Source organism: Polypterus senegalus, chromosome 3, assembly GCF_016835505.1.
Source record: "Polypterus senegalus isolate Bchr_013 chromosome 3, ASM1683550v1, whole genome shotgun sequence".
Taxonomy (NCBI): Eukaryota; Metazoa; Chordata; class Cladistia; order Polypteriformes; family Polypteridae; genus Polypterus; species Polypterus senegalus.
Genome location: NC_053156.1, coordinates 81611184 through 81623669, shown reverse-complemented (window position 1 = coordinate 81623669; position 12486 = coordinate 81611184). Strand labels below are relative to the sequence as shown.

The window sequence follows — 12486 nt, the reverse complement described above, 5'->3', positions numbered from 1 at the left end:
ATAATTTAATCCACAAAAAAAGAATACTGATCTCTGACATCAGATGATCATTTTTAGTGGTATCTCAAAAATCTGACAAATAAAACAATTCATAGAGGGAAAAAAAACATTTAATTTGATATCAAAAATCTTTTCTTTGATGTACTGATGTGAACTCTTGCTGTTAGGGTCCATTTGGTATTTCAGGTAACAGGATGAAAATTATTTTATTCGATTGTTCATTTGGTTAAAATCTATTAAATTAAGAAAATAAAGCACAGTATATGCACAGTAGGGGTGGTGTGGTGTTCTTTATGATAATCTAACATACCCAGCAATCGTAAACAAATATATTTTGCTATTTAAGAAAAACACGGAAATAAAAGAGGGCATTAATTTGTGTCCAGGATTAAAATACAATAAATCTTGTCCTGTATAGTGCCCCTTTTACCCTTCTTAGGCATTTCTCACCAAAAGGTGTTTGCATATCACTGTATGACAGACAGACAGACAGATAGATAGATAGATAGATAGATAGATAGATAGATAGATAGATAGATAGATAGATAGAGACAGGAACCAAAGAAAACATATAGCAAATTGGAGGGGAGTTGTAAGGGGGGGGTTAATAAGGGGGAGTTCGGAGGGTGTTGGTCATTAAGTGTTTTTTATTATTTGAGTGTTCTTTTTTAAGCCCACATATGCTGGGTTCATGTCCTTGTGACAGTTAATGGTGTTTTCATAGATAGCTACGATTCAGTCAGCTCTCTGGTACTCTTAGTATCGTAGATAGATAGATAGATAGATAGATAGAGAGAGAGAGAGAGAGAGAGAGAGAGAGAGAGAGAGAGATCAGCAGTCTGTTCATAATTAACATATTAAAATCCAAGAAAGGCATAGTTTAGCCAGAGAGTATGTTGTCAAGTCTGATGGCAGCTTTTAAAAAAGCCTCCATGCAGCACTGTGGTAGTTTCAGCCTCGTGCTTTTGATGTTCTGCTGACTGATCAGAGTGTCAAGCACATGATGTTTGATGGTGTTATTAAAAGCTGTCTCAACAATCTAAATTTATCCCTAATAGACACATTTAAGTTTTTAATTTATGTTATTTATTGAGAGGAAGGACCATAGTCTATTTATCCATTTTCCTAACCCACCTATGTGGGGAGGGGTCATAGGGTGCCTGGAGCCTATCTCAGCAGGTATTAGGCACAAAGCAGGAACAACATCTGGACAGGGTGCTGGTCCATTGCTGGGTTAAAAAAACACACACACACCAAGGGTGAATTTAACAGCAGCAGTTTACCTAAACTGTATGCCTTTTGACTGTGGGAGGAAGCCTGCATGGACACAGCAAGAACATGCAGACTCCATGCAAGAGCACACAGATTTTGAACCCTGACTTTTCTGTTGCAAGACAGCTGTGGTACCACTATAAAGCAGCAGCACTAAAGATGGTCTAATATCAGTGAAATATCTTAAAAGTGTTAAAAAAACAACTTATGCTTTAATGATTTGTAAATGCCAGGGTGTTATGCTGGCACAGTGCCTGGCACTTATACCCCATGGTGTCCAAGTTCTGGATTCAAATCCAAATTCTTCCTCGGCCACTGGGGTGTACACTAAAGGCTGCCTGGCTTGTCTAAAGTAGCTTCCAATGAGTGACGTGGCCTGTGGTGGTCTGGCATTCCGTCCACAGTCGACTCTCTGAGGCCAAAGCTGATGGGACAAACAGTGTCTTGGGATTAGGACGGTTCAAAAATTATTATAAAATGAGAAAATACATTAAACTAATAAGCATAACTGTTGCCAATGCACATCTTTAAATAAAACGGAAAAAATAACATGCAAAGGACGTGCATGTGTCACTCCACTGTGAAACAACAGTGTAAGAAGACAATTTACTGTCTCAGTCAGTCCTCCGAAATGGCCCAAAACCTTGGCCTAAATATGGAGCTGTCATTCATGTAAAACATATAAAACGGCAACTGAAATGAAAGAAATGCAAAAACGTTTCAACATGACCCACATAATTGCAAAGCGTTTTCCTACGATATAGCGTGTGTTTCTTAGCTAAAACGGGGGAGCCTGTTTAAATCTTACTTTTCTCGATAGCGTTGGCATTTCCAAGCGAAGCGCGACAAACGCGCTTTTCGGCCTGTAGAGGGAGCCAACAAACAGTACGGCCGCGACTTCCAGTCTGCGGCTCTCGTCAGGTCTCGTCTCAAAGCTCGCCGGTTCTTGCCTGCGCCTCTCGTTTCACACGTAAGCGGTTTGAGTGAACAAAACAACGCGAAGCAGCCCTGAGCGAACTCTTCTCGCTCGGCCTCATTCTTTACTTTGCTCCTTCATTTATGACGTCACCCCAAACGGCTAGTGAAAAGGCAACATCACGAGATACTGTTCCGCAGACTAGTAGGAAGAAATGTTTTTGCAGCTCTCCCTGTAAAATAAATACAAAAAGTTAATTCTAGGAATTTTTCATAAGTACCAATTTGCAGTGCTGTTTAATATTTGTAATTAAAGAAAAAAGTATTTTACCAGGAGTGGGGTTCGAACCCACGCGGACATTCGTCCATTGGATCTTAAGTCCAACGCCTTAACCACTCGGCCATCCTGGTTGATACAAAAAAATAGATACTCTGTAGCTTGTAATAGAGAAACAGCGACAGATTTGGTGCATGGAAAAATAAGTTAGATTATTATTCAATGAAAGTCCTACTACAATTATATTGAGGTAAAGGAATACGCGTACATTCAATAAAAGATAGTATACAGTACTTCCTTCAACTTTCTGTGTTTTTATAATAGAACTTCGTGAGGTTTAATTCCGAGAGCATCCAAAGACCAACACGTTCCTACAAATCGAACGCTGTGTCATGTCGGACAAGTGACGGATGTCAATTATTTTTAACAACGTGGCGATCTATGAAGACAGAATGAAAATGTGCGCCACGGTAAGTGTGATAAGCCAGCATCTGGGGTTACGGAACAGCTAGACAGCTGAGGACGAAAGGCGGTTCTCGAAAGATATGTGGTGCGCTTTAAAACGTGCTGCTTTTTTCACTCAGTAGTAAAGAATGCAATGGTTTTTTTTTTATCGCCATAATTTGTAATTATCATTATTATTATTTAAATTTCTCTATTACCTATTAATTTCGAATTTGGGCGTTTTGTTATTTCAAAACAATGGTGTAGCGCCTCCTGCAGATTGAAACAATGAAATGCATATTGTAGCGTGTGCCGGAAAGTCACCATGCAGGAATGAACGAACACCCTCAATGCTAAGCTGTATCTATGCTAAATATAATATAATGTATATTGCTAAATAAAATTCCCAACACAGTATACCATTTGATAGCCAGCATCCTTCCTGTAATATCAACAGCTGACCAACTAACTAAGGACTCTCCTTAATTTCACAATATTAGGAGCGATGCCCCCTCCCTTTTTTTACAGCGGGTTTAGTTTTATTGTCAAGGATCGGACTAACACGTTAGTTTTATGAAGCACAAAAAGAAAAAGCAGCCCTTTGTAGTAAAAGCTCTAGTGGGTGGGCCACACTGTTAGACTGAGTTGTATAATCTGTTAATGTATTGTTATAAGACTGCTGCAACTGCGCATTTTCTGTTTGAATATTTAGCACTTTGTACATTTTATATGAGCTTGTAATTTTATGAAGTGTTTGAGAAGAGACATCAGATTTATGCATATGTGCGCACAAAAGGCATTACATAAGAGACAGATATAAAAGGCACTATATTATAGATTGATAGACAGACATACAGATATAAATATTGTATGTACATTCAAAAGACTCTGATAGATAGACAGGAGAGGGACTGTATTCGAGTTCATGCATACTGTGTTTACATACAGAGTCACTATACAATAGACAGATGGGAAAGGCATTATATAAAAGATAGTCAAGACAGTACATTGCCGCACCCACTACACGACTAAACATCCCAGTTGGCAACCCCCCAGGCAGACACGCGGCTCAGTCCCACCCTTCGGAAAATGACCCTCTATCTGCCACAGCCAGGTGTAACGTGGGCGACCCCTTGGCCTGGTCCAGCCACTTGGGATCTTACAAGTTGGATCACCCTCGGGGAAAACGCGCCACATGGCCGTAGTGCCGTAACTGACACTCCCTTACAATGCAGGTAATGTGCCTCATTCAGGACACCATGAGCAACCGCTAATTTGACACAAAGTCAAACCAACGGTACCCAAGGATTTTCCAGAGAGACACAGTACCAAAGGAGTCTTGTCTTCATCTCAGGTCACTGGATAGCGTCCATGTCTCGCAACCATATAGCAAGACAGGAAGCACCAGGACTCTAAAGACTTGGACCTTCGTCCTTTTGCACAGATATCGGGAGTGCCACACACACCTTTCCAGCAACCTCATGACCCCCTATGCTCTCCCAATCTGTCTACTGACTTCATAGGAAGAGTCACCAGAGACACGAATGTCACTGCCAAGGTGAGTAAACCTCTCGACAAGGTCAACACTCTCTCCACAAACAGACACACTGTTGATGGCTGTGCCCAAGAAGTCATTAAAGGCCTGGATCTTGGTTTTTATCCAGGACACTCGCAAGCCCAGACACTCAGACTTCTCACTCAGTCTCTCGAGCGCCCTGATCAGAGCCTCCAAAGACACTATATTAATAGAATTCACACATACTGTATAGAATCCATAATATTGTATTTACACACTTAAGGCACTATATGACAAAGAGATGGACAGATAGATAGGAAAGGCCGTGTATTACAAAGAATTCCTACAGAGGCACTATATTATAGATAGATAGATAGATAGATAGATAGATAGATAGATAGATAGATAGATAGATAGATAGATACTTTTTTGATTCCTGATGGGAGAGGGCTTACTATAAACTGGTCAGTTATGAGTGAGAGTGCATATATGTGTGTGGAGTGCACTCCGTGACTGACTGAAAGGTTTCCCATCCAGGGTTGGTTCCTGTCACCCCCATGATGCTGGTATAGGGTCCATTTCCCCATCCCCTTCAACAGAAAAAGCAGGCAAATGGATGGTTAAACTACTGAACAATAATAAGTAATATTGCAGTGCTAACACTTTAAATTTAAGTACACCCTGCTTTAGCAAGATTTTGTCAGCAGATGGAGACATTGCCATCCATCCATTTCCAAATCCCTTGAATCCATTACAGGATTTTTGGCTAGAGCATGTCCATATAGTCATTTTTAGTCCATCTTATATAATGAATAGCTTCAGATCAATCCTCACAAAAAGGATGATTTCCAGTTATGGTACTGTATAATGTGATCTGAATGCCCACTTAGTACGTGTAACATTGCATGGTCCTGCACACATAGTGGCCTACATGTTGTTAATTTGGGTGGCATGGTGGCGCAGCGGTAGTGCTGCTGCCTTGCAGTTAGGAGACCCGGGTTTGTTTCCTGGGTCCTCCCTGTGTGGAGTTTGCATGTTCTCCCTGTGTCTGTGTGGGTTTCCTCCCACAATCCAAAGACATGCAGGTGAGGTGAATTGGCGATTCTAAATTGGCCCTGGTGTGTGTCCTGCAGTGGGTTGGCACCCTGCCCAGGATTGGTTTGTGCCCTGGGATTGGCTCCAGCAGACCCCTATATTCAGATTCACCAGGTTAGAAAATGGATGGATGCTGTTAATTCAACAGGTTCCATATCTTATAGGATTTTGCCAAGCAGATATTAGAGCACCCATAGAAATCTACCACACTGTGACATGAAGCAGTTTTCTGAATGTTTGGGACAGGAGGCAAAAAAACATTAAAGTTTTTGAATGTCCTTCTCTAAGCATAAAGCAACAGCACATTGTTAAAGCTCATATCATATAATGCTTATATAAGTCAGGATAATGTTCTTTGACTTTTCCAGTTCTTTGAACATCATTCTGTTTTACTGACTGGGGAAAAAGCTCAAGGTTTTGAATCTTGATGCCCCCCACCATCTCCTGAATCATGGACTATCTGACCAACAGAGAGCAGTTTGTAAGGCTGAAGGACTGTTTGTCAGAAGCAGTGGTGTGTGATACTGGAGCACCACAGGGAATCTGTTTACTCTCTACACAGCGACTTCCAGCACAATACCTAGTGAGTGGGATTACTGGTGTGGCGTCTCTTTAAGACACCGTCTCGGCCTCTGCTCTCACAGTCTGAACTCTTTCTACTAACTCTCATTAGCTGGGCGTGGCTGTTTGCTTATATCTCCTTGCAGATCTGGCACCTTCTTACCCTTGGGTGTTGGAGCCTCTCTTATGCATTCTGCTGGTGGAACTGGTTGTACATCTTTGACTCGGAACTGGAATTTAATAAACTGTGGCTCCACCATTTCCACTACTGACAGATTTAGAACACATTTTCTCTGTTGCGTGTAGACTAGATTTCTAACACTCTGTCCCTAAAGTGAGTCTTGCTGACAATTCATTTGGCTGACACTGGCACAGTTCAGTTTGGTATTATGTAAACCCACAGATGCTTTCTGTTTTACATTTTCATTACATGCATACTGTCATGCCCCCACTTTGGCCTTCTCAATCCTTATTTGAGTTTGGAGAAGACTTATGCTTGCACTATAGAGTTCACAAGTGTCTTCATTTAGAAAGGTGTATACAATTGTTAAAAAAATAATTAAATCAACACGAGAGACCATCAAAAGGCAGGTGAAAAACAGAAAGAGGAAAGAAACTGTTGCTGGTGGGAATGCAACAGTGGAGAATCAAGTATCAAAGTGTATGCTGAGGCCGAAGGAGCTTTACAGACAGACCTAGAGTCACAGTCAATTGAAGGGGAACCAGAAAGTCCGAAAGGCTTGAGAAGAGTAGTGCAGCAAGTCTGTCCTGTGTTGAGAAGGTTGGCATCAGTTGTCTGGCAAGTTTGTTTTCAGGCATGGCTGCACTCGGGTACCAATCTGGGTAATTCGTCATGTGGTATGTGTGGCAGCATACTGTAATCAGTGCATGCTCCTAACCTAGTTAAGCATTCTAGGGGGTGTGAATAGTTAAACTTTGAATAGGATTATAAAAAGATGGAAAAACAAATTTGAAAGGAAGTGGAGTGGTGGATACCAGCTATTATTTTAAAATAAAATTTCAACAAGAACACAGGGGAGCAGAATTGAAACTAGACAAGGGTAAAAAAAAATGTTCACATAGAGAACTATAGGTATGTTGAATGAATGATCAAGTAAGTAGTGAAGTAGATAGTAATAAAATGGGGACCTTCAAAACTTGACTGATATCTTAAGTGAACAAGATTGATAAACGATGCTAGGCTGAATGGCCTGTTTTTATCAAAATTGTATGTTTTAATTCTTAACATATTCATGACACCAGGAAGGCACTACTTCTTGCAGCAAACCTTACGTGCCCAAAGACCACAACATCATTAGTAATGGAAGATGGAGACATCAGAATACCAAATGTTTTTGAGTCCTGGCAACTTAAGCGGCTGGGATATAAATCATGGTGGGTCTGTAGCTTCTGGAAAGTCATTTGAACTGTTATACTGGCAGCACCCACCCATAAATACTTGATTGTTTCGTGGTATTAGTATTGCCCATATGAGAACAGTCATGAGAGTCATATTTTTGGATTATTTTTCATCAGGCTTCAAGTTTGCCATTTGCATCCCTATCACAAATACATATCTCCAGACACCATAACTCTATCAATCAATCAATCAATCAATCAACATTTATTTATATAGCACATATTCATACAAAAAAATGTAGCTCAAAGTGCTTTACAAAATGAATAGAAAAATAGAAGACACAATAAAAAATAAACATAAGTCAACATTAATTAACATAGAATAAGAGTAAGCTCCGATGGCCAGGGTGGACAGAAAAAACAAAAAAAAAAACTCCAAAGGCTGGAGAAAAAAATAAAATCTGTAGGGGTTCCAGACCAAGAGACCACCCAATCCCCTCTGGGCAATCTACCTAACATAAGTCAAACAGTCCTCTTTGTATTTAGGGTTTTCATGGAAGGACCTGATGATGATGGTCACGTAGACTTCTGGCTTTCAGTCCATCAATGTTGGTGCATCATGATGCTTTGAGTAGGTGGTGGTGGCGCCAAGAAACCGGAAAAAGAAACAGAAGAGAGAGTAGGGGTCAGTACGGATTTTAGAGCCACCATGAATAGTTATTATGAAGAATTGAACATACAGAGTATCAGGATTAAGTTAAAGTGAAGTTATAGAAAGGCCATGTTAAAGTAATGTGTTTTCAGCAGTGTTTTAAAGTGCTCCACTGTATTTGCCTGGCGAATTCCTATTGGCAGGCTATTCCAGATTTTAGGTGCTTAACAGCAGAAGGCCGCCTCACCACTTCTTTTAAGTTTAGCTTTTGGAATTATAAGGAGACACTCATTTGAAGATCTAAGGTTACGATTTGGAATATAACGTGTCAGGCATTCCGATATATAAGATGGAGCACGATTATTTAAGGCTTTATAAACCATAAGCAGTATTTTAAAGTCAATCCTGAATGACACAGGCAACCAGTGTAGTGACATTAAAACTGGAGAAATGTGTTCGGATTTTCTTTTCCCAGTTAGGATTCTAGCAGCTGCATTCTGCACTCGTTGTAAATGATTTATGTCTTTTTTGGGTAGTCCTGAGAGGAGTGCGTTACAGTAATCTAGTCTACTGAAAACAAAAGCGTGAATTAATTTCTCAGCATCTTTCAATGATATAAGAGGTCTAACTTTAGCTATGTTTCTTAAGTGAAAAAATGCTGTCCTAGTGGTCTGATGAATATGCGATTTAAAATTCAGATTACAGTCAACGGTTACCCCTAAATTTTTTACTTCCGTCTTAACTTTTAATCCTAGTGCATCAAGTTTATTTTTGATAACCTCACTGAATCCATTATTGCCAATTACTAAAAATTTCAGTTTTCTCTTTATTTAACTTGAGAAAGTTACTATTCATCCATTCTGAGATACAAGTAAGACATTGTGCTAGTGTATCAAAAGAGTCGGAGTCATCAGGTGCTATAGATAAGTACAGCTGTGTGTCATCAGCATAGCTGTGGTAGCTCACGTTGTGCCCTGAGATAATCTGACCTAACAGAAGCATGTAGATTGAGAACAGCAGCGGACCCAGGATAGAAGGCACAGAAGCTGCTCCACCAGACCAACTCACATGAGCCACTTGGGGAAGTTTCCCCATGTAGTTAACATGTAATCAGTCAAGCTAGGAGTCTGAGAGACAGATCAAAAACATACAGAAGGAGTAATAACTTTCTATTGGCCCACAGTTGTATGTAGAATGAGCAGGAGACAGTTACCGAGGATAGAATAGTCTGGTCTGTCCTGCCTGACATGTTGTCCTGATGATACTAACTGGAGAACGCAGGTAAAAAGTCAGTTATAAAGAATACTCTGTGGTGGTGTATTGGTTAGTGTTGCTGCCCCCAGTTAAAGGAGACGTGGCCAGGTCACTGTTCTGGTGGACTTTCAGGTTCTTCCTTTGTCAGAGTTGGCTGCCGCCAGGTTATCTGTTTAAGCACAGCCTAAGTACTGTATATGCATGTTAAATTCCCTGGTGACTCCATTAAAAAAAAGGAAGTTTGACAAATGAACATTCACTCCATCAAGTTCTTTTTGGTTAGCTAATAGCTGAATTTTCCCAATATCTCATCGAGATACTTTTTAAATTGACCTGGTGAGAAAGTATAGATGTGTGAGTGGTGCCCTACCTGATGCTGTCCAGAAAGGCTGTCACTCCCTACAACCCCAAAGTGAATAAAGCATGATTGGATAAGATGCTTCCACAGATTAGAAAGAAAAAGCAGTATTTCAGTTATCTTGTTTTTTAATATTGCTTCCATCATCACATAGTTGTGCCGTGTCTTCATCTCCAGTAGATTGTGATAAGAACATGACATGTCAATGTTCTTCCTTGTATTTAGACTATAACTGCACATATGCACCGTGCTGTAAGAGACCAATTTATTTTCTATCTGAGAGTTAGAACTTGCAGTATTGCTGCAATGAGTGAATGCCAAACTAAGGAGTGTGTGATGGTAATCCCAATCCTGTTCATTTTATCAGACAAATGTTAGTGGCATGAGGACATTACCACCACAGACTTTGGGCACAGAGGCCATCAGTATAAATAACATAAACTTATTAGGAGAGCTGTCATAGTAATAAAAGGAGCACAGAGAACCAAAAGCTGTGGTATTCAATATGTAATGGTGTCAGAGTTTAAAAAGAAATATACCTAAGGCAAGTGGAAACCATAATTGTATTTCTTCCCAGTAGCACACTTCCCCAAACATATAAACATGTGCCACACATCTTAAGGCTATAACAACAGTGTTGAAAGTCAATGTTCACCTGTCCATTTATCCAATTTCTAAACCTGCTTTTCTACTTTGTTTGGAGGAGAAGCCATTCCCAGACAGCACAGTAATATACCATGGAGCACACTCCCGCACTCATATGCAGACAGTTTAGAGTCCTCAGGCAGCATTCCAGCAATTCTTTGGATAATGGCCAGCAATGTGAACATCTGAATGGAATTCACACAAACAGGCAAACTTCACCTATGAGTAACCTAAAAAGGCAATCAGTAGTTCATCATTCTATCACTTTCCCCAACATTTTAATTATCAGGCTTAAAATGTGTGTATTACAGTGTGGGCCGTTGTTTAATCATCGATATACATGATTACAGTAGTATAGTTTTAACCGTCACACAGAAAACTAAAATTTGCAGCTATTTAAGATAAAAGAAAATATGACAGTTGGGTTAAAAAAAAATTAAAAATCATTCAATAACCAGAGCCTCAGAGTAAGATGGCTACTCCTCCTTATCGAGAGGAGCCAAGTGGGGTGGTTTGGGCATGTCAGAAGGAAGCGCCTGATTGACTCCCCCTAGAGTTACTCCAGGTACATCCCACTGGGCAGCAGGCCAAGGATATGCTTGAGGAATTATATCTCTTGCCTGGCTTGGGAATGCCTGGTAATTCCCTAAGAAGAGGTGCTAATTGTTGCTGGAAACAGAGAAGTCTGGGCTGATCTGGTTGGCCTGCTTCTTCCTGTGACCCTCACCAGGGAAATAAGTTGAGATGATCAAGAGTAAACATGACTGAAAATGTTTGAAGTTATGAAGGGAATTAGAGAAGTGGCATTATTAGGTTGGCCAGTGTTATTTTAAAATAAGTTTCTCAACAACATCATCATCATTGTTTTCAAGTGTTCTGTCTTTAGACGTGTCTGATGCACAAACTCAGCTCCACTTTGTTCTATCTTCAGCTACTCTCTTCACCTGCCCATAACTACTTACTTTTTGAACATTTTCTAACACTGTCATCCCTTTCCTTCTTCTTGGTGTTCCTTTGATCTCATCTGTCTTTGGGCCAGTTCCTCTCAGCACATACCCAATTTATATTTTCTTCTTGTTCATAACTAAAAGAATTAGTCCATGCTCTTCCACCTGACATAGGACCTCTTCATTAGTTTTCCTTTGCATCTAATGTATTTATGTCACATGATCCACATTTGAAATGTTTCCGGTCTTTTTATGTCTACCTCTCAAATTGTCCATGACTCAGATGCATATGTTGCCATACTCCAGATATAACTTTTTATTATTCTCTTCTTCAGTCTTTTGTTGAAGCATTTACTTAGTAGCTCTTTCTTTTATCTAAGTGCTTCTTTGGCCATCCCAATTCTAGTTCTGATTCTTTAGAAGTTCTGATGTGATTGGGCTACCCAAGGCTTCCAACTTTTTTTTTTCAACAGTGATATTTAGTCTTTGGCCTTCTCTTTTAGCTGTTCTCACCACTTTATCTTTTTATATTTATCTTCATCCTAAAATATTTTTGATGTCTTTTATCAAGCTAATTGGTCCGAAATCTCAAATGTCAACTTCATTTGAGCTCTTTGGTATTACCACTGATTTCATGAAATCTTCAGGCCGTTCTCCTTTCTTGTTGAAGAATGTAGTCATTTAATTTATTGTTTCTTCCCCTAAGAGTCTGATCATTTCTGAAGATATTCCATCGAGTCCTTCTGCCTTCCCTGTCTTCATACTTTTGCCTTCAGCTGTGACGTTATTTCTAAGAATAGCAGAACGCTTGCCCTCTTTGTGTGGAATTTCTTCTTCTGTCTCAGTTTTGCTTAGCTTTCCTTCTTTATCATACAGTTTCCCAATGTACTCAACAAGAACACTGGACCACAAGTGGCAGGACTAAGGACAAATTTCACATAAGTGTTAAAAAATGGTGTATTCATTGATAAAATCGTCAATATGTGGTGAAGAAAGTGACTCAGAAGTATAGTAGACATAAGTAGTTTAAAGAATTTTAAATCTTGATTTTTTTTTTTTGAGATGGGTGAACTATGTAATCCGTCTTGTCAAAACTTTTCTTGTGTTCCAGTATTCTTAAAATTACATTTACAGCTTGCACAAAATGCAGAAGATGGACATGTTAGATTAAATTGGATTAGGTTAGATTAC

At 39.7% G+C, this 12486-nt stretch overlaps 1 non-coding gene across 1 annotated transcript; it reads right to left on the bottom strand.

Annotated features, from left to right (window-relative positions):
• Window positions 1-2515: 2515 nt before the first annotated feature.
• trnal-uaa lies at window positions 2516-2598 on the bottom strand. The gene has a single exon. It is a non-coding gene; the product is annotated as a tRNA-Leu (tRNA).
• Window positions 2599-12486: the final 9888 nt, after the last annotated feature.